This window comes from Tympanuchus pallidicinctus, unplaced genomic scaffold (assembly GCF_026119805.1).
Source record: "Tympanuchus pallidicinctus isolate F22 unplaced genomic scaffold, pur_lepc_1.0 scaffold164, whole genome shotgun sequence".
NCBI classification, from domain to species: Eukaryota; Metazoa; Chordata; class Aves; order Galliformes; family Phasianidae; genus Tympanuchus; species Tympanuchus pallidicinctus.
Window position 1 is genome coordinate 42,904 of NW_026294684.1, and position 19,993 is coordinate 62,896.

At 33.1% G+C, this 19,993-nt stretch overlaps 1 long non-coding RNA gene across 36 annotated transcripts in view; it reads right to left on the reverse strand.

The window, feature by feature from the left end:
- LOC128078250 (uncharacterized) overlaps window positions 1-19,985 on the reverse strand; it is a 57,858-nt gene extending 37,873 nt beyond the window's left edge. For 14 of the 36 annotated variants that reach the window (XR_008205463.1, XR_008205462.1, XR_008205454.1 and 11 more), the window contains exons 1-3: window positions 19,666-19,985; window positions 6,812-6,975; window positions 1,308-1,512 (exon numbers count right to left, since the gene is read on the reverse strand). This is a non-coding gene — a long non-coding RNA (uncharacterized LOC128078250). Of the gene's footprint in view, window positions 1-1,307; window positions 1,554-4,184; window positions 4,267-5,579; window positions 5,949-6,688; window positions 6,976-7,017; window positions 7,052-8,746; window positions 8,829-9,074; window positions 9,121-11,456; window positions 12,101-19,665 lie in introns of those variants that run through there. The other 22 variants (XR_008205465.1, XR_008205466.1, XR_008205470.1 and 19 more) reach the window with 22 other exon arrangements.
- Between the last annotated feature and the right edge of the window lie 8 nt (window positions 19,986-19,993).

Sequence of the window (19,993 nt, forward strand, 5' to 3'; positions counted from 1 at the left end):
TATCGCTTATTTTCATAGAAATCCCTGTTTTTCCCCTGAAATATCGCTTATTTTCATAGAAATCCCTGTTTTTCACCTGAAATATCGCTTATTTTCATAGAAATCCCTGTTTTTCCCCTAAATATCGCTTATTTTCATAGAAATCCCTGTTTTTCACCTGAAATATCGCTTATTTTCATAGAAATCCCTGTTTTTCCCCTGAAATATCGCTTATTTTCATAGAAATCCCTGTTTTTCCCCTGAAATATCGCTTATTTTCCATAGAAATCCCTGTTTTTCCCCTTAAATATCGCTTATTTTCATAGAAATCCCTGTTTTTCACCTGAAATATCGCTTATTTTCATAGAAATCCCTGTTTTTCCCCTGAAATATCGCTTATTTTCATAGAAATCCCTGTTTTTCCCCTGAAATATCGCTTATTTTCATAGAAATCCCTGTTTTTCCCCTGAAATATCGCTTATTTTCATAGAAATCCCTGTTTTTCCCCTGAAATATCGCTTATTTTCATAGAAATCCCTGTTTTTCCCCTGAAATATCGCTTATTTTCATAGAAATCCCTGTTTTTTCCCCTGAAATATCGCTTATTTTCATAGAAATCCCTGTTTTTCCCCTGAAATATCGCTTATTTTCATAGAAATCCCTGTTTTTCCCCTGAAATATCGCTTATTTTCATAGAAATCCCTGTTTTTCCCCTGAAATATCGCTTATTTTCATAGAAATCCCTGTTTTTCCCCTGAAATATCGCTTATTTTCATAGAAATCCCTGTTTTTCCCCTGAAATATCGCTTATTTTCATAGAAATCCCTGTTTTTCCCCTGAAATATCGCTTATTTTCATAGAAATCCCTGTTTTTCCCCTGAAATATCGCTTATTTTCATAGAAATCCCTGTTTTTAACCTTAAATATCGCTTATTTTCATAGAAATCCCTGTTTTTCCCCTGAAATATCGCTTATTTTCATAGAAATCCCTGTTTTTCCCCTGAAATATCGCTTATTTTCATAGAAATCCCTGTTTTTCCCCTTAAATATCGCTTATTTTCATAGAAATCCCTGTTTTTCCCCTGAAATATCGCTTATTTTCATAGAAATCCCTGTTTTTCCCCTGAAATATCGCTTATTTTCATAGAAATCCCTGTTTTTCCCCTGAAATATCGCTTATTTTCATAGAAATCCCTGTTTTTCACCTGAAATATCGCTTATTTTCATAGAAATCCCTGTTTTTCCCCTGAAATATCGCTTATTTTCATAGAAATCCCTGTTTTTCCCCTTAAATATCGCTTATTTTCATAGAAATCCCTGTTTTTCACCTTAAATATCGCTTATTTTCATAGAAATCCCTGTTTTTCCCCATAAATATCGCTTATTTTCATAGAAATCCCTGTTTTTCCCCTGAAATATCGCTTATTTTCATAGAAATCCCTGTTTTTCCCCTGAAATATCGCTTATTTTCATAGAAATCCCTGTTTTTAACCTTAAATATCGCTTATTTTCATAGAAATCCCTGTTTTTCCCCTGAAATATCGCTTATTTTCATAGAAATCCCTGTTTTTCCCCTGAAATATCGCTTATTTTCATAGAAATCCCTGTTTTTCACCTGAAATATCGCTTATTTTCATAGAAATCCCTGTTTTTAACCCTTAAATATCGCTTATTTTCATAGAAATCCCTGTTTTTCCCCTTAAATATCGCTTATTTTCATAGAAATCCCTGTTTTTCCCCTGAAATATCGCTTATTTTCATAGAAATCCCTGTTTTTCCCCTGAAATATCGCTTATTTTCATAGAAATCCCTGTTTTTCCCCTGAAATATCGCTTATTTTCATAGAAATCCCTGTTTTTCCCCTGAAATATCGCTTATTTTCATAGAAATCCCTGTTTTTCCCCTGAAATATCGCTTATTTTCATAGAAATCCCTGTTTTTAACCTGAAATATCGCTTATTTTCATAGAAATCCCTGTTTTTCCCCTGAAATATCGCTTATTTTCATAGAAATCCCTGTTTTTCCCCTGAAATATCGCTTATTTTCATAGAAATCCCTGTTTTTCCCCTGAAATATCGCTTATTTTCATAGAAATCCCTGTTTTTAACCCTTAAATATCGCTTATTTTCATAGAAATCCCTGTTTTTAACCCTTAAATATCGCTTATTTTCATAGAAATCCCTGTTTTTAACCCCTGAAATATCGCTTATTTTCATAGAAATCCCTGTTTTTCCCCTTAAATATCGCTTATTTTCATAGAAATCCCTGTTTTTCCCCTGAAATATCGCTTATTTTCATAGAAATCCCTGTTTTTCCCCTGAAATATCGCTTATTTTCATAGAAATCCCTGTTTTTCCCCTGAAATATCGCTTATTTTCATAGAAATCCCTGTTTTTCCCCTGAAATATCGCTTATTTTCATAGAAATCCCTGTTTTTCCCCTGAAATATCGCTTATTTTCATAGAAATCCCTGTTTTTCCCCTGAAATATCGCTTATTTTCATAGAAATCCCTGTTTTTCCCCTTAAATATCGCTTATTTTCATAGAAATCCCTGTTTTTCCCCTGAAATATCGCTTATTTTCATAGAAATCCCTGTTTTTCCCCTGAAATATCGCTTATTTTCATAGAAATCCCTGTTTTTCCCCTTAAATATCGCTTATTTTCATAGAAATCCCTGTTTTTAACCCTTAAATATCGCTTATTTTCATAGAAATCCCTGTTTTTCCCCTGAAATATCGCTTATTTTCATAGAAATCCCTGTTTTTCCCCTGAAATATCGCTTATTTTCATAGAAATCCCTGTTTTTCCCCTGAAATATCGCTTATTTTCATAGAAATCCCTGTTTTTAACCCCTGAAATATCGCTTATTTTCATAGAAATCCCTGTTTTTCCCCTGAAATATCGCTTATTTTCATAGAAATCCCTGTTTTTCCCCTAAATATCGCTTATTTTCATAGAAATCCCTGTTTTTCCCCTGAAATATCGCTTATTTTCATAGAAATCCCTGTTTTTCCCCTGAAATATCGCTTATTTTCATAGAAATCCCTGTTTTTCCCCAAAAATATATAGCTTATTTTCATAGAAATCCCTGTTTTTCCCCTGAAATATCGCTTATTTTCATAGAAATCCCTGTTTTTCCCCTGAAATATCGCTTATTTTCATAGAAATCCCTGTTTTTCCCCTGAAATATCGCTTATTTTCATAGAAATCCCTGTTTTTCCCCTGAAATATCGCTTATTTTCATAGAAATCCCTGTTTTTCCCCTTAAATATCGCTTATTTTCATAGAAATCCCTGTTTTTCCCCTAAATATCGCTTATTTTCATAGAAATCCCTGTTTTTCCCCTGAAATATCGCTTATTTTCATAGAAATCCCTGTTTTTCCCCTTAAATATCGCTTATTTTCATAGAAATCCCTGTTTTTCCCCTGAAATATCGCTTATTTTCATAGAAATCCCTGTTTTTCCCCTGAAATATCGCTTATTTTCATAGAAATCCCTGTTTTTCCCCTAAATATCGCTTATTTTCATAGAAATCCCTGTTTTTAACCTGAAATATCGCTTATTTTCATAGAAATCCCTGTTTTTCCCCTGAAATATCGCTTATTTTCATAGAAATCCCTGTTTTTCCCCTTAAATATCGCTTATTTTCATAGAAATCCCTGTTTTTCCCCTTAAATATCGCTTATTTTCATAGAAATCCCTGTTTTTCCCCTTAAATATCGCTTATTTTCATAGAAATCCCTGTTTTTCCCCTGAAATATCGCTTATTTTCATAGAAATCCCTGTTTTTAACCTGAAATATCGCTTATTTTCATAGAAATCCCTGTTTTTCCCCTGAAATATCGCTTATTTTCATAGAAATCCCTGTTTTTCCCTGAAATATCGCTTGTTTTCCTAGAAATCCCTGTTTTTCCCCTGAAATATCGCTTATTTTCATAGAAATCCCTGTTTTTCCCCTGAAATATCGCTTATTTTCATAGAAATCCCTGTTTTTCCCCTTAAATATCGCTTATTTTCATAGAAATCCCTGTTTTTCCCCTTAAATATCGCTTATTTTCATAGAAATCCCTGTTTTTAACCCTTAAATATCGCTTATTTTCATAGAAATCCCTGTTTTTCCCCTGAAATATCGCTTATTTTCATAGAAATCCCTGTTTTTCCCCTGAAATATCGCTTATTTTCATAGAAATCCCTGTTTTTAACCTTAAATATCGCTTATTTTCATAGAAATCCCTGTTTTTCCCCTGAAATATCGCTTATTTTCATAGAAATCCCTGTTTTTCCCCTGAAATATCGCTTATTTTCATAGAAATCCCTGTTTTTCACCTGAAATATCGCTTATTTTCATAGAAATCCCTGTTTTTCACCTGAAATATCGCTTATTTTCATAGAAATCCCTGTTTTTCCCCTGAAATATCGCTTATTTTCATAGAAATCCCTGTTTTTCCCCTGAAATATCGCTTATTTTCATAGAAATCCCTGTTTTTCCCCTGAAATATCGCTTATTTTCATAGAAATCCCTGTTTTTCCCCTGAAATATCGCTTATTTTCATAGAAATCCCTGTTTTTCCCCTGAAATATCGCTTATTTTCATAGAAATCCCTGTTTTTCCCCTGAAATATCGCTTATTTTCATAGAAATCCCTGTTTTTCCCCTGAAATATCGCTTATTTTCATAGAAATCCCTGTTTTTCCCCTGAAATATCGCTTATTTTCATAGAAATCCCTGTTTTTCCCCATAAATATCGCTTATTTTCATAGAAATCCCTGTTTTTCACCTTAAATATCGCTTATTTTCATAGAAATCCCTGTTTTTCCCCTGAAATATCGCTTATTTTCATAGAAATCCCTGTTTTTCCCCTGAAATATCGCTTATTTTCATAGAAATCCCTGTTTTTCCCCTGAAATATCGCTTATTTTCATAGAAATCCCTGTTTTTCCCCTGAAATATCGCTTATTTTCATAGAAATCCCTGTTTTTCCCCTGAAATATCGCTTATTTTCATAGAAATCCCTGTTTTTCCCCTGAAATATCGCTTATTTTCATAGAAATCCCTGTTTTTCCCCTGAAATATCGCTTATTTTCATAGAAATCCCTGTTTTTCCCCTGAAATATCGCTTATTTTCATAGAAATCCCTGTTTTTCCCCTGAAATATCGCTTATTTTCATAGAAATCCCTGTTTTTCCCCTGAAATATCGCTTATTTTCATAGAAATCCCTGTTTTTCCCCTGAAATATCGCTTATTTTCATAGAAATCCCTGTTTTTCCCCTGAAATATCGCTTATTTTCATAGAAATCCCTGTTTTTCCCCTGAAATATCGCTTATTTTCATAGAAATCCCTGTTTTTCCCCTGAAATATCGCTTATTTTCATAGAAATCCCTGTTTTTCCCCTGAAATATCGCTTATTTTCATAGAAATCCCTGTTTTTCCCCTTAAATATCGCTTATTTTCATAGAAATCCCTGTTTTTCCCCTGAAATATCGCTTATTTTCATAGAAATCCCTGTTTTTCCCCTGAAATATCGCTTATTTTCATAGAAATCCCTGTTTTTAACCCTTAAATATCGCTTATTTTCATAGAAATCCCTGTTTTTAACCTGAAATATCGCTTATTTTCATAGAAATCCCTGTTTTTCCCCTTAAATATCGCTTATTTTCATAGAAATCCCTGTTTTTCCCCTGAAATATCGCTTATTTTCATAGAAATCCCTGTTTTTCCCCTGAAATATCGCTTATTTTCATAGAAATCCCTGTTTTTCCCCTGAAATATCGCTTATTTTCATAGAAATCCCTGTTTTTCCCCTTAAATATCGCTTATTTTCATAGAAATCCCTGTTTTTCCCCTGAAATATCGCTTATTTTCATAGAAATCCCTGTTTTTAACCTTAAATATCGCTTATTTTCATAGAAATCCCTGTTTTTCCCCTGAAATATCGCTTATTTTCATAGAAATCCCTGTTTTTCCCCTGAAATATCGCTTATTTTCATAGAAATCCCTGTTTTTCCCCTGAAATATCGCTTATTTTCATAGAAATCCCTGCTTTTAACCCTTAAATATCGCTTATTTTCATAGAAATCCCTGTTTTTAACCCTGAAATATCGCTTATTTTCATAGAAATCCCTGTTTTTAACCTGAAATATCGCTTATTTTCATAGAAATCCCTGTTTTTCCCCTGAAATATCGCTTATTTTCATAGAAATCCCTGTTTTTCCCCTTAAATATCGCTTATTTTCATAGAAATCCCTGTTTTTCCCCTGAAATATCGCTTATTTTCATAGAAATCCCTGTTTTTCCCCTGAAATATCGCTTATTTTCATAGAAATCCCTGTTTTTCCCCTTAAATATCGCTTATTTTCATAGAAATCCCTGTTTTTCCCCTGAAATATCGCTTATTTTCATAGAAATCCCTGTTTTTCCCCTGAAATATCGCTTATTTTCATAGAAATCCCTGTTTTTCCCCTGAAATATCGCTTATTTTCATAGAAATCCCTGTTTTTAACCTGAAATATCGCTTATTTTCATAGAAATCCCTGTTTTTCCCCTTAAATATCGCTTATTTTCATAGAAATCCCTGTTTTTCCCCTGAAATATCGCTTATTTTCATAGAAATCCCTGTTTTTCCCCTGAAATATCGCTTATTTTCATAGAAATCCCTGTTTTTCCCCTTAAATATCGCTTATTTTCATAGAAATCCCTGTTTTTAACCTTAAATATCGCTTATTTTCATAGAAATCCCTGTTTTTCCCCTGAAATATCGCTTATTTTCATAGAAATCCCTGTTTTTCCCCTTAAATATCGCTTATTTTCATAGAAATCCCTGTTTTTAACCTGAAATATCGCTTATTTTCATAGAAATCCCTGTTTTTCCCCTGAAATATCGCTTATTTTCATAGAAATCCCTGTTTTTCCCCTGAAATATCGCTTATTTTCATAGAAATCCCTGTTTTTAACCTTAAATATCGCTTATTTTCATAGAAATCCCTGTTTTTCCCCTGAAATATCGCTTATTTTCATAGAAATCCCTGTTTTTGAACCTTAAATATCGCTTATTTTCATAGAAATCCCTGCTTTCCCCTTAAATATCGCTTATTTTCATAGAAATCCCTGTTTTTCCCCTTAAATATCGCTTATTTTCATAGAAATCCCTGTTTTTCCCCTGAAATATCGCTTATTTTCATAGAAATCCCTGTTTTTCCCCTGAAATATCGCTTATTTTCATAGAAATCCCTGTTTTTCCCCTGAAATATCGCTTATTTTCATAGAAATCCCTGTTTTTCACCTGAAATATCGCTTATTTTCATAGAAATCCCTGTTTTTCACCTGAAATATCGCTTATTTTCATAGAAATCCCTGTTTTTCCCCTGAAATATCGCTTATTTTCATAGAAATCCCTGTTTTTCCCCTTAAATATCGCTTATTTTCATAGAAATCCCTGTTTTTCCCCTGAAATATCGCTTATTTTCATAGAAATCCCTGTTTTTAACCCTTAAATATCGCTTATTTTCATAGAAATCCCTGTTTTTAACCCTGAAATATCGCTTATTTTCATAGAAATCCCTGTTTTTCCCCTGAAATATCGCTTATTTTCATAGAAATCCCTGTTTTTAACCCTTAAATATCGCTTATTTTCATAGAAATCCCTGTTTTTCCCCTTAAATATCGCTTATTTTCATAGAAATCCCTGTTTTTCCCCTGAAATATCGCTTATTTTCATAGAAATCCCTGTTTTTCCCCTGAAATATCGCTTATTTTCATAGAAATCCCTGTTTTTCCCCTGAAATATCGCTTATTTTCATAGAAATCCCTGTTTTTCCCCTTAAATATCGCTTATTTTCATAGAAATCCCTGTTTTTCCCCTGAAATATCGCTTATTTTCATAGAAATCCCTGTTTTTAAACCTGAAATATCGCTTATTTTCATAGAAATCCCTGTTTTTCCCCTGAAATATCGCTTATTTTCATAGAAATCCCTGTTTTTCCCCTGAAATATCGCTTATTTTCATAGAAATCCCTGTTTTTCCCCTTAAATATCGCTTATTTTCATAGAAATCCCTGTTTTTAACCCTTAAATATCGCTTATTTTCATAGAAATCCCTGTTTTTAACCTGAAATATCGCTTATTTTCATAGAAATCCCTGTTTTTCCCCTGAAATATCGCTTATTTTCATAGAAATCCCTGTTTTTCCCCTGAAATATCGCTTATTTTCATAGAAATCCCTGTTTTTCCCCATAAATATCGCTTATTTTCATAGAAATCCCTGTTTTTCCCCTGAAATATCGCTTATTTTCATAGAAATCCCTGTTTTTCCCCATGAAATATCGCTTATTTTCATAGAAATCCCTGTTTTTCCCCTGAAATATCGCTTATTTTCATAGAAATCCCTGTTTTTCCCCTGAAATATCGCTTATTTTCATAGAAATCCCTGTTTTTCCCCAAAAATATATAGCTTATTTTCATAGAAATCCCTGTTTTTAACCTGAAATATCGCTTATTTTCATAGAAATCCCTGTTTTTCCCCTGAAATATCGCTTATTTTCATAGAAATCCCTGTTTTTCCCCTGAAATATCGCTTATTTTCATAGAAATCCCTGTTTTTCACCTTAAATATCGCTTATTTTCATAGAAATCCCTGTTTTTCCCCTGAAATATCGCTTATTTTCATAGAAATCCCTGTTTTTCCCCTGAAATATCGCTTATTTTCATAGAAATCCCTGTTTTTCCCCTGAAATATCGCTTATTTTCATAGAAATCCCTGTTTTTAACCTTAAATATCGCTTATTTTCATAGAAATCCCTGTTTTTCCCCTGAAATATCGCTTATTTTCATAGAAATCCCTGTTTTTCCCCTGAAATATCGCTTATTTTCATAGAAATCCCTATTTTTAACCTGAAATATCGCTTATTTTCATAGAAATCCCTGTTTTTCCCCTGAAATATCGCTTATTTTCATAGAAATCCCTGTTTTTCCCCTGAAATATCGCTTATTTTCATAGAAATCCCTGTTTTTCCCCTGAAATATCGCTTATTTTCATAGAAATCCCTGTTTTTCCCCTGAAATATCGCTTATTTTCATAGAAATCCCTGCTTTGAACCTTAAATATCGCTTATTTTCATAGAAATCCCTGTTTTTCCCCTGAAATATCGCTTATTTTCATAGAAATCCCTGTTTTTCCCCTTAAATATCGCTTATTTTCATAGAAATCCCTGTTTTTAACCCTTAAATATCGCTTATTTTCATAGAAATCCCTGTTTTTCCCCTTAAATATCGCTTATTTTCATAGAAATCCCTGTTTTTAACCTGAAATATCGCTTATTTTCATAGAAATCCCTGTTTTTCCCCTTAAATATCGCTTATTTTCATAGAAATCCCTGTTTTTCCCCTGAAATATCGCTTATTTTCATAGAAATCCCTGTTTTTCCCCTGAAATATCGCTTATTTTCATAGAAATCCCTGTTTTTCCCCTGAAATATCGCTTATTTTCATAGAAATCCCTGTTTTTCCCCTGAAATATCGCTTATTTTCATAGAAATCCCTGTTTTTCCCCTGAAATATCGCTTATTTTCATAGAAATCCCTGTTTTTCCCCTTAAATATCGCTTATTTTCATAGAAATCCCTGTTTTTCCCCTGAAATATCGCTTATTTTCATAGAAATCCCTGTTTTTCCCCTTAAATATCGCTTATTTTCATAGAAATCCCTGTTTTTCCCCTGAAATATCGCTTATTTTCATAGAAATCCCTGTTTTTCCCCTGAAATATCGCTTATTTTCATAGAAATCCCTGTTTTTCCCCTGAAATATCGCTTATTTTCATAGAAATCCCTGTTTTTAACCCTGAAATATCGCTTATTTTCATAGAAATCCCTGTTTTTCCCCTGAAATATCGCTTATTTTCATAGAAATCCCTGTTTTTCCCCTTGAAATATCGCTTATTTTCATAGAAATCCCTGTTTTTCCCCTGAAATATCGCTTATTTTCATAGAAATCCCTGTTTTTCCCCTTAAATATCGCTTATTTTCATAGAAATCCCTGTTTTTCCCCTGAAATATCGCTTATTTTCATAGAAATCCCTGTTTTTCCCCTGAAATATCGCTTATTTTCATAGAAATCCCTGTTTTTCCCCTGAAATATCGCTTATTTTCATAGAAATCCCTGTTTTTCCCCTTAAATATCGCTTATTTTCATAGAAATCCCTGTTTTTCCCCTGAAATATCGCTTATTTTCATAGAAATCCCTGTTTTTCCCCTGAAATATCGCTTATTTTCATAGAAATCCCTGTTTTTCCCCTGAAATATCGCTTATTTTCATAGAAATCCCTGTTTTTCCCCTGAAATATCGCTTATTTTCATAGAAATCCCTGTTTTTCCCCTGAAATATCGCTTATTTTCATAGAAATCCCTGTTTTTCCCCTGAAATATCGCTTATTTTCATAGAAATCCCTGTTTTTCCCCTGAAATATCGCTTATTTTCATAGAAATCCCTGTTTTTAACCTGAAATATCGCTTATTTTCATAGAAATCCCTGTTTTTCCCCTGAAATATCGCTTATTTTCATAGAAATCCCTGTTTTTCCCCTGAAATATCGCTTATTTTCATAGAAATCCCTGTTTTTCCCCTGAAATATCGCTTATTTTCATAGAAATCCCTGTTTTTCCCCTGAAATATCGCTTATTTTCATAGAAATCCCTGTTTTTAACCCTTAAATATCGCTTATTTTCATAGAAATCCCTGTTTTTCCCCTGAAATATCGCTTATTTTCATAGAAATCCCTGTTTTTCCCCTGAAATATCGCTTATTTTCATAGAAATCCCTGTTTTTCCCCTGAAATATCGCTTATTTTCATAGAAATCCCTGTTTTTCCCCTGAAATATCGCTTATTTTCATAGAAATCCCTGTTTTTCCCCTGAAATATCGCTTATTTTCATAGAAATCCCTGTTTTTCCCCTGAAATATCGCTTATTTTCATAGAAATCCCTGTTTTTCACCTTAAATATCGCTTATTTTCATAGAAATCCCTGTTTTTCCCCTGAAATATCGCTTATTTTCATAGAAATCCCTGTTTTTCCCCTGAAATATCGCTTATTTTCATAGAAATCCCTGTTTTTCCCCTTAAATATCGCTTATTTTCATAGAAATCCCTGTTTTTCCCCTGAAATATCGCTTATTTTCATAGAAATCCCTGTTTTTCCCCTGAAATATCGCTTATTTTCATAGAAATCCCTGTTTTTCCCCTGAAATATCGCTTATTTTCATAGAAATCCCTGTTTTTCCCCTGAAATATCGCTTATTTTCATAGAAATCCCTGTTTTTCCCCTGAAATATCGCTTATTTTCATAGAAATCCCTGTTTTTCCCCTGAAATATCGCTTATTTTCATAGAAATCCCTGTTTTTCCCCTGAAATATCGCTTATTTTCATAGAAATCCCTGTTTTTCCCCTGAAATATCGCTTATTTTCATAGAAATCCCTGCTTTGAACCTTAAATATCGCTTATTTTCATAGAAATCCCTGTTTTTCCCCTTAAATATCGCTTATTTTCATAGAAATCCCTGTTTTTCCCCTTAAATATCGCTTATTTTCATAGAAATCCCTGTTTTTAACCCTTAAATATCGCTTATTTTCATAGAAATCCCTGTTTTTCCCCTGAAATATCGCTTATTTTCATAGAAATCCCTGTTTTTCCCCTGAAATATCGCTTATTTTCATAGAAATCCCTGTTTTTCCCCTGAAATATCGCTTATTTTCATAGAAATCCCTGTTTTTCCCCTGAAATATCGCTTATTTTCATAGAAATCCCTGTTTTTAACCTGAAATATCGCTTATTTTCATAGAAATCCCTGTTTTTCCCCTGAAATATCGCTTATTTTCATAGAAATCCCTGTTTTTCCCCTGAAATATCGCTTATTTTCATAGAAATCCCTGTTTTTCCCCTGAAATATCGCTTATTTTCATAGAAATCCCTGTTTTTCCCCTGAAATATCGCTTATTTTCATAGAAATCCCTGTTTTTCCCCTGAAATATCGCTTATTTTCATAGAAATCCCTGTTTTTCCCCTTAAATATCGCTTATTTTCATAGAAATCCCTGTTTTTCCCCTGAAATATCGCTTATTTTCATAGAAATCCCTGTTTTTCCCCTGAAATATCGCTTATTTTCATAGAAATCCCTGTTTTTCCCCTGAAATATCGCTTATTTTCATAGAAATCCCTGTTTTTCCCCTGAAATATCGCTTATTTTCATAGAAATCCCTGTTTTTCCCCTGAAATATCGCTTATTTTCATAGAAATCCCTGTTTTTCCCCTGAAATATCGCTTATTTTCATAGAAATCCCTGTTTTTCCCCTGAAATATCGCTTATTTTCATAGAAATCCCTGTTTTTCACCTGAAATATCGCTTATTTTCATAGAAATCCCTGTTTTTCCCCTGAAATATCGCTTATTTTCATAGAAATCCCTGTTTTTCCCCTGAAATATCGCTTATTTTCATAGAAATCCCTGTTTTTCCCCTGAAATATCGCTTATTTTCATAGAAATCCCTGTTTTTCCCCTGAAATATCGCTTATTTTCATAGAAATCCCTGTTTTTCCCCTGAAATATCGCTTATTTTCATAGAAATCCCTGTTTTTCCCCTGAAATATCGCTTATTTTCATAGAAATCCCTGTTTTTCCCCTGAAATATCGCTTATTTTCATAGAAATCCCTGTTTTTCCCCTGAAATATCGCTTATTTTCATAGAAATCCCTGTTTTTCCCCTGAAATATCGCTTATTTTCATAGAAATCCCTGTTTTTAACCCTTAAATATCGCTTATTTTCATAGAAATCCCTGTTTTTCCCCTTAAATATCGCTTATTTTCATAGAAATCCCTGTTTTTCCCCTGAAATATCGCTTATTTTCATAGAAATCCCTGTTTTTCCCCTTAAATATCGCTTATTTTCATAGAAATCCCTGTTTTTCCCCTGAAATATCGCTTATTTTCATAGAAATCCCTGTTTTTCCCCTGAAATATCGCTTATTTTCATAGAAATCCCTGTTTTTCCCCTGAAATATCGCTTATTTTCATAGAAATCCCTGTTTTTCCCCTGAAATATCGCTTATTTTCATAGAAATCCCTGTTTTTCCCCTGAAATATCGCTTATTTTCATAGAAATCCCTGTTTTTCCCCTGAAATATCGCTTATTTTCATAGAAATCCCTGTTTTTCCCCTTAAATATCGCTTATTTTCATAGAAATCCCTGTTTTTCCCCTGAAATATCGCTTATTTTCATAGAAATCCCTGTTTTTCCCCTGAAATATCGCTTATTTTCATAGAAATCCCTGTTTTTCCCCTGAAATATCGCTTATTTTCATAGAAATCCCTGTTTTTCCCCTGAAATATCGCTTATTTTCATAGAAATCCCTGTTTTTAACCTGAAATATCGCTTATTTTCATAGAAATCCCTGTTTTTCCCCTGAAATATCGCTTATTTTCATAGAAATCCCTGTTTTTCCCCTGAAATATCGCTTATTTTCATAGAAATCCCTGTTTTTCCCCTGAAATATCGCTTATTTTCATAGAAATCCCTGTTTTTCCCCTGAAATATCGCTTATTTTCATAGAAATCCCTGTTTTTCCCCTGAAATATCGCTTATTTTCATAGAAATCCCTGTTTTTCCCCTGAAATATCGCTTATTTTCATAGAAATCCCTGTTTTTCCCCTGAAATATCGCTTATTTTCATAGAAATCCCTGTTTTTCCCCTTAAATATCGCTTATTTTCATAGAAATCCCTGTTTTTCCCCTGAAATATCGCTTATTTTCATAGAAATCCCTGTTTTTCCCCTGAAATATCGCTTATTTTCATAGAAATCCCTGTTTTTCCCCTTAAATATCGCTTATTTTCATAGAAATCCCTGTTTTTCCCCTGAAATATCGCTTATTTTCATAGAAATCCCTGTTTTTCCCCTGAAATATCGCTTATTTTCATAGAAATCCCTGTTTTTAACCTGAAATATCGCTTATTTTCATAGAAATCCCTGTTTTTCCCCTGAAATATCGCTTATTTTCATAGAAATCCCTGTTTTTCCCCTTAAATATCGCTTATTTTCATAGAAATCCCTGTTTTTCCCCTGAAATATCGCTTATTTTCATAGAAATCCCTGTTTTTCCCCTTAAATATCGCTTATTTTCATAGAAATCCCTGTTTTTCCCCTGAAATATCGCTTATTTTCATAGAAATCCCTGTTTTTCCCCTTAAATATCGCTTATTTTCATAGAAATCCCTGTTTTTCCCCTTGAAATATCGCTTATTTTCATAGAAATCCCTGTTTTTCCCCTGAAATATCGCTTATTTTCATAGAAATCCCTGTTTTTCCCCTGAAATATCGCTTATTTTCATAGAAATCCCTGTTTTTCCCCTGAAATATCGCTTATTTTCATAGAAATCCCTGTTTTTCCCCTTAAATATCGCTTATTTTCATAGAAATCCCTGTTTTTCCCCTGAAATATCGCTTATTTTCATAGAAATCCCTGTTTTTCCCCATGAAATATCGCTTATTTTCATAGAAATCCCTGTTTTTCCCCTGAAATATCGCTTATTTTCATAGAAATCCCTGTTTTTCCCCTGAAATATCGCTTATTTTCATAGAAATCCCTGTTTTTCCCCTGAAATATCGCTTATTTTCATAGAAATCCCTGTTTTTCCCCTGAAATATCGCTTATTTTCATAGAAATCCCTGTTTTTCCCCTGAAATATCGCTTATTTTCATAGAAATCCCTGTTTTTAACCTGAAATATCGCTTATTTTCATAGAAATCCCTGTTTTTCCCCTGAAATATCGCTTATTTTCATAGAAATCCCTGTTTTTCCCCTGAAATATCGCTTATTTTCATAGAAATCCCTGTTTTTCCCCTGAAATATCGCTTATTTTCATAGAAATCCCTGTTTTTCCCCTTAAATATCGCTTATTTTCATAGAAATCCCTGTTTTTAACCCTGAAATATCGCTTATTTTCATAGAAATCCCTGTTTTTCCCCTGAAATATCGCTTATTTTCATAGAAATCCCTGTTTTTCCCCTGAAATATCGCTTATTTTCATAGAAATCCCTGTTTTTCCCCTGAAATATCGCTTATTTTCATAGAAATCCCTGTTTTTCCCCTGAAATATCGCTTATTTTCATAGAAATCCCTGTTTTTCCCCTGAAATATCGCTTATTTTCATAGAAATCCCTGTTTTTCCCCTGAAATATCGCTTATTTTCATAGAAATCCCTGTTTTTCCCCTTAAATATCGCTTATTTTCATAGAAATCCCTGTTTTTCCCCTGAAATATCGCTTATTTTCATAGAAATCCCTGTTTTTCCCCTGAAATATCGCTTATTTTCATAGAAATCCCTGTTTTTCCCCTGAAATATCGCTTATTTTCATAGAAATCCCTGTTTTTAACCTGAAATATCGCTTATTTTCATAGAAATCCCTGTTTTTCCCCTGAAATATCGCTTATTTTCATAGAAATCCCTGTTTTTCCCCTGAAATATCGCTTATTTTCATAGAAATCCCTGTTTTTCCCCTGAAATATCGCTTATTTTCATAGAAATCCCTGTTTTTCCCCTGAAATATCGCTTATTTTCATAGAAATCCCTGTTTTTCCCCTGAAATATCGCTTATTTTCATAGAAATCCCTGTTTTTCCCCTGAAATATCGCTTATTTTCATAGAAATCCCTGTTTTTCCCCTGAAATATCGCTTATTTTCATAGAAATCCCTGTTTTTCCCCTTAAATATCGCTTATTTTCATAGAAATCCCTGTTTTTCCCCTGAAATATCGCTTATTTTCATAGAAATCCCTGTTTTTCCCCTTAAATATCGCTTATTTTCATAGAAATCCCTGTTTTTCCCCTTAAATATCGCTTATTTTCATAGAAATCCCTGTTTTTCCCCTGAAATATCGCTTATTTTCATAGAAATCCCTGTTTTTAACCCTGAAATATCGCTTATTTTCATAGAAATCCCTGTTTTTCCCCTGAAATATCGCTTATTTTCATAGAAATCCCTGTTTTTCCCCTGAAATATCGCTTATTTTCATAGAAATCCCTGTTTTTCCCCTGAAATATCGCTTATTTTCATAGAAATCCCTGTTTTTCCCCTGAAATATCGCTTATTTTCATAGAAATCCCTGTTTTTCCCCTGAAATATCGCTTATTTTCATAGAAATCCCTGTTTTTCCCCTGAAATATCGCTTATTTTCATAGAAATCCCTGTTTTTCCCCTGAAATATCGCTTATTTTCATAGAAATCCCTGTTTTTAACCTGAAATATCGCTTATTTTCATAGAAATCCCTGTTTTTCCCCTGAAATATCGCTTATTTTCATAGAAATCCCTGTTTTTCCCCTGAAATATCGCTTATTTTCATAGAAATCCCTGTTTTTCCCCTGAAATATCGCTTATTTTCATAGAAATCCCTGTTTTTCCCCTGAAATATCGCTTATTTTCATAGAAATCCCTGTTTTTCCCCTGAAATATCGCTTATTTTCATAGAAATCCCTGTTTTTCCCCTGAAATATCGCTTATTTTCATAGAAATCCCTGTTTTTCCCCTTAAATATCGCTTATTTTCATAGAAATCCCTGTTTTTCCCCTGAAATATCGCTTATTTTCATAGAAATCCCTGTTTTTAACCCTTAAATATCGCTTATTTTCATAGAAATCCCTGTTTTTAACCTGAAATATCGCTTATTTTCATAGAAATCCCTGTTTTTCCCCTGAAATATCGCTTATTTTCATAGAAATCCCTGTTTTTCCCCTGAAATATCGCTTATTTTCATAGAAATCCCTGTTTTTCCCCTGAAATATCGCTTATTTTCATAGAAATCCCTGTTTTTCCCCTGAAATATCGCTTATTTTCATAGAAATCCCTGTTTTTCCCCTGAAATATCGCTTATTTTCATAGAAATCCCTGTTTTTCCCCTGAAATATCGCTTATTTTCATAGAAATCCCTGTTTTTCCCCTGAAATATCGCTTATTTTCATAGAAATCCCTGTTTTTCCCCTGAAATATCGCTTATTTTCATAGAAATCCCTGTTTTTCCCCTGAAATATCGCTTATTTTCATAGAAATCCCTGTTTTTCCCCTGAAATATCGCTTATTTTCATAGAAATCCCTGTTTTTCCCCTTAAATATCGCTTATTTTCATAGAAATCCCTGTTTTTCCCCTTAAATATCGCTTATTTTCATAGAAATCCCTGTTTTTCCCCTTAAATATCGCTTATTTTCATAGAAATCCCTGTTTTTCCCCTTAAATATCGCTTATTTTCATAGAAATCCCTGTTTTTAACCTGAAATATCGCTTATTTTCATAGAAATCCCTGTTTTTCCCCTGAAATATCGCTTATTTTCATAGAAATCCCTGTTTTTCCCCTGAAATATCGCTTATTTTCATAGAAATCCCTGTTTTTCCCCTGAAATATCGCTTATTTTCATAGAAATCCCTGTTTTTCCCCTGAAATATCGCTTATTTTCATAGAAATCCCTGTTTTTCCCCTGAAATATCGCTTATTTTCATAGAAATCCCTGTTTTTCCCCTGAAATATCGCTTATTTTCATAGAAATCCCTGTTTTTCCCCTGAAATATCGCTTATTTTCATAGAAATCCCTGTTTTTCCCCTGAAATATCGCTTATTTTCATAGAAATCCCTGTTTTTCCCCTTAAATATCGCTTATTTTCATAGAAATCCCTGTTTTTAACCTGAAATATCGCTTATTTTCATAGAAATCCCTGTTTTTCCCCTGAAATATCGCTTATTTTCATAGAAATCCCTGTTTTTCCCCTGAAATATCGCTTATTTTCATAGAAATCCCTGTTTTTCCCCTGAAATATCGCTTATTTTCATAGAAATCCCTGTTTTTCCCCTGAAATATCGCTTATTTTCATAGAAATCCCTGTTTTTCCCCTGAAATATCGCTTATTTTCATAGAAATCCCTGTTTTTCCCCTGAAATATCGCTTATTTTCATAGAAATCCCTGTTTTTCCCCTGAAATATCGCTTATTTTCATAGAAATCCCTGTTTTTCCCCTGAAATATCGCTTATTTTCATAGAAATCCCTGTTTTTCCCCTGAAATATCGCTTATTTTCATAGAAATCCCTGTTTTTCCCCTGAAATATCGCTTATTTTCATAGAAATCCCTGTTTTTCCCCTGAAATATCGCTTATTTTCATAGAAATCCCTGTTTTTCCCCTGAAATATCGCTTATTTTCATAGAAATCCCTGTTTTTCCCCTGAAATATCGCTTATTTTCATAGAAATCCCTGTTTTTCCCCTGAAATATCGCTTATTTTCATAGAAATCCCTGTTTTTAACCCCTGAAATATCGCTTATTTTCATAGAAATCCCTGTTTTTCCCCTGAAATATCGCTTATTTTCATAGAAATCCCTGTTTTTCCCCTGAAATATCGCTTATTTTCATAGAAATCCCTGTTTTTCCCCTGAAATATCGCTTATTTTCATAGAAATCCCTGTTTTTAACCTGAAATATCGCTTATTTTCATAGAAATCCCTGTTTTTCCCCTGAAATATCGCTTATTTTCATAGAAATCCCTGTTTTTCCCCTGAAATATCGCTTATTTTCATAGAAATCCCTGTTTTTCCCCTGAAATATCGCTTATTTTCATAGAAATCCCTGTTTTTCCCCTGAAATATCGCTTATTTTCATAGAAATCCCTGTTTTTCCCCTTAAATATCGCTTATTTTCATAGAAATCCCTGTTTTTCCCCTTAAATATCGCTTATTTTCATAGAAATCCCTGTTTTTCCCCTGAAATATCGCTTATTTTCATAGAAATCCCTGTTTTTCCCCTTAAATATCGCTTATTTTCATAGAAATCCCTGTTTTTCCCCTGAAATATCGCTTATTTTCATAGAAATCCCTGTTTTTCCCCTGAAATATCGCTTATTTTCATAGAAATCCCTGTTTTTCCCCTGAAATATCGCTTATTTTCATAGAAATCCCTGTTTTTCCCCTGAAATATCGCTTATTTTCATAGAAATCCCTGTTTTTCCCCTGAAATATCGCTTATTTTCATAGAAATCCCTGTTTTTCCCCTGAAATATCGCTTATTTTCATAGAAATCCCTGTTTTTCCCCTGAAATATCGCTTATTTTCATAGAAATCCCTGTTTTTCCCCTGAAATATCGCTTATTTTCATAGAAATCCCTGTTTTTCCCCTGAAATATCGCTTATTTTCATAGAAATCCCTGTTTTTCCCCTGAAATATCGCTTATTTTCATAGAAATCCCTGTTTTTCCCCTTAAATATCGCTTATTTTCATAGAAATCCCTGTTTTTCCCCTGAAATATCGCTTATTTTCATAGAAATCCCTGTTTTTCCCCTGAAATATCGCTTATTTTCATAGAAATCCCTGTTTTTCCCCTGAAATATCGCTTATTTTCATAGAAATCCCTGTTTTTCCCCTGAAATATCGCTTATTTTCATAGAAATCCCTGTTTTTAACCTGAAATATCGCTTATTTTCATAGAAATCCCTGTTTTTCCCCTGAAATATCGCTTATTTTCATAGAAATCCCTGTTTTTCCCCTGAAATATCGCTTATTTTCATAGAAATCCCTGTTTTTCCCCTGAAATATCGCTTATTTTCATAGAAATCCCTGTTTTTCCCCTGAAATATCGCTTATTTTCATAGAAATCCCTGTTTTTAACCTGAAATATCGCTTATTTTCATAGAAATCCCTGTTTTTAACCTTAAATATCGCTTATTTTCATAGAAATCCCTGTTTTTCCCCTGAAATATCGCTTATTTTCATAGAAATCCCTGTTTTTCCCCTGAAATATCGCTTATTTTCATAGAAATCCCTGTTTTTCCCCTGAAATATCGCTTATTTTCATAGAAATCCCTGTTTTTCCCCTGAAATATCGCTTATTTTCATAGAAATCCCTGTTTTTCCCCTTAAATATCGCTTATTTTCATAGAAATCCCTGTTTTTCCCCTGAAATATCGCTTATTTTCATAGAAATCCCTGTTTTTAAC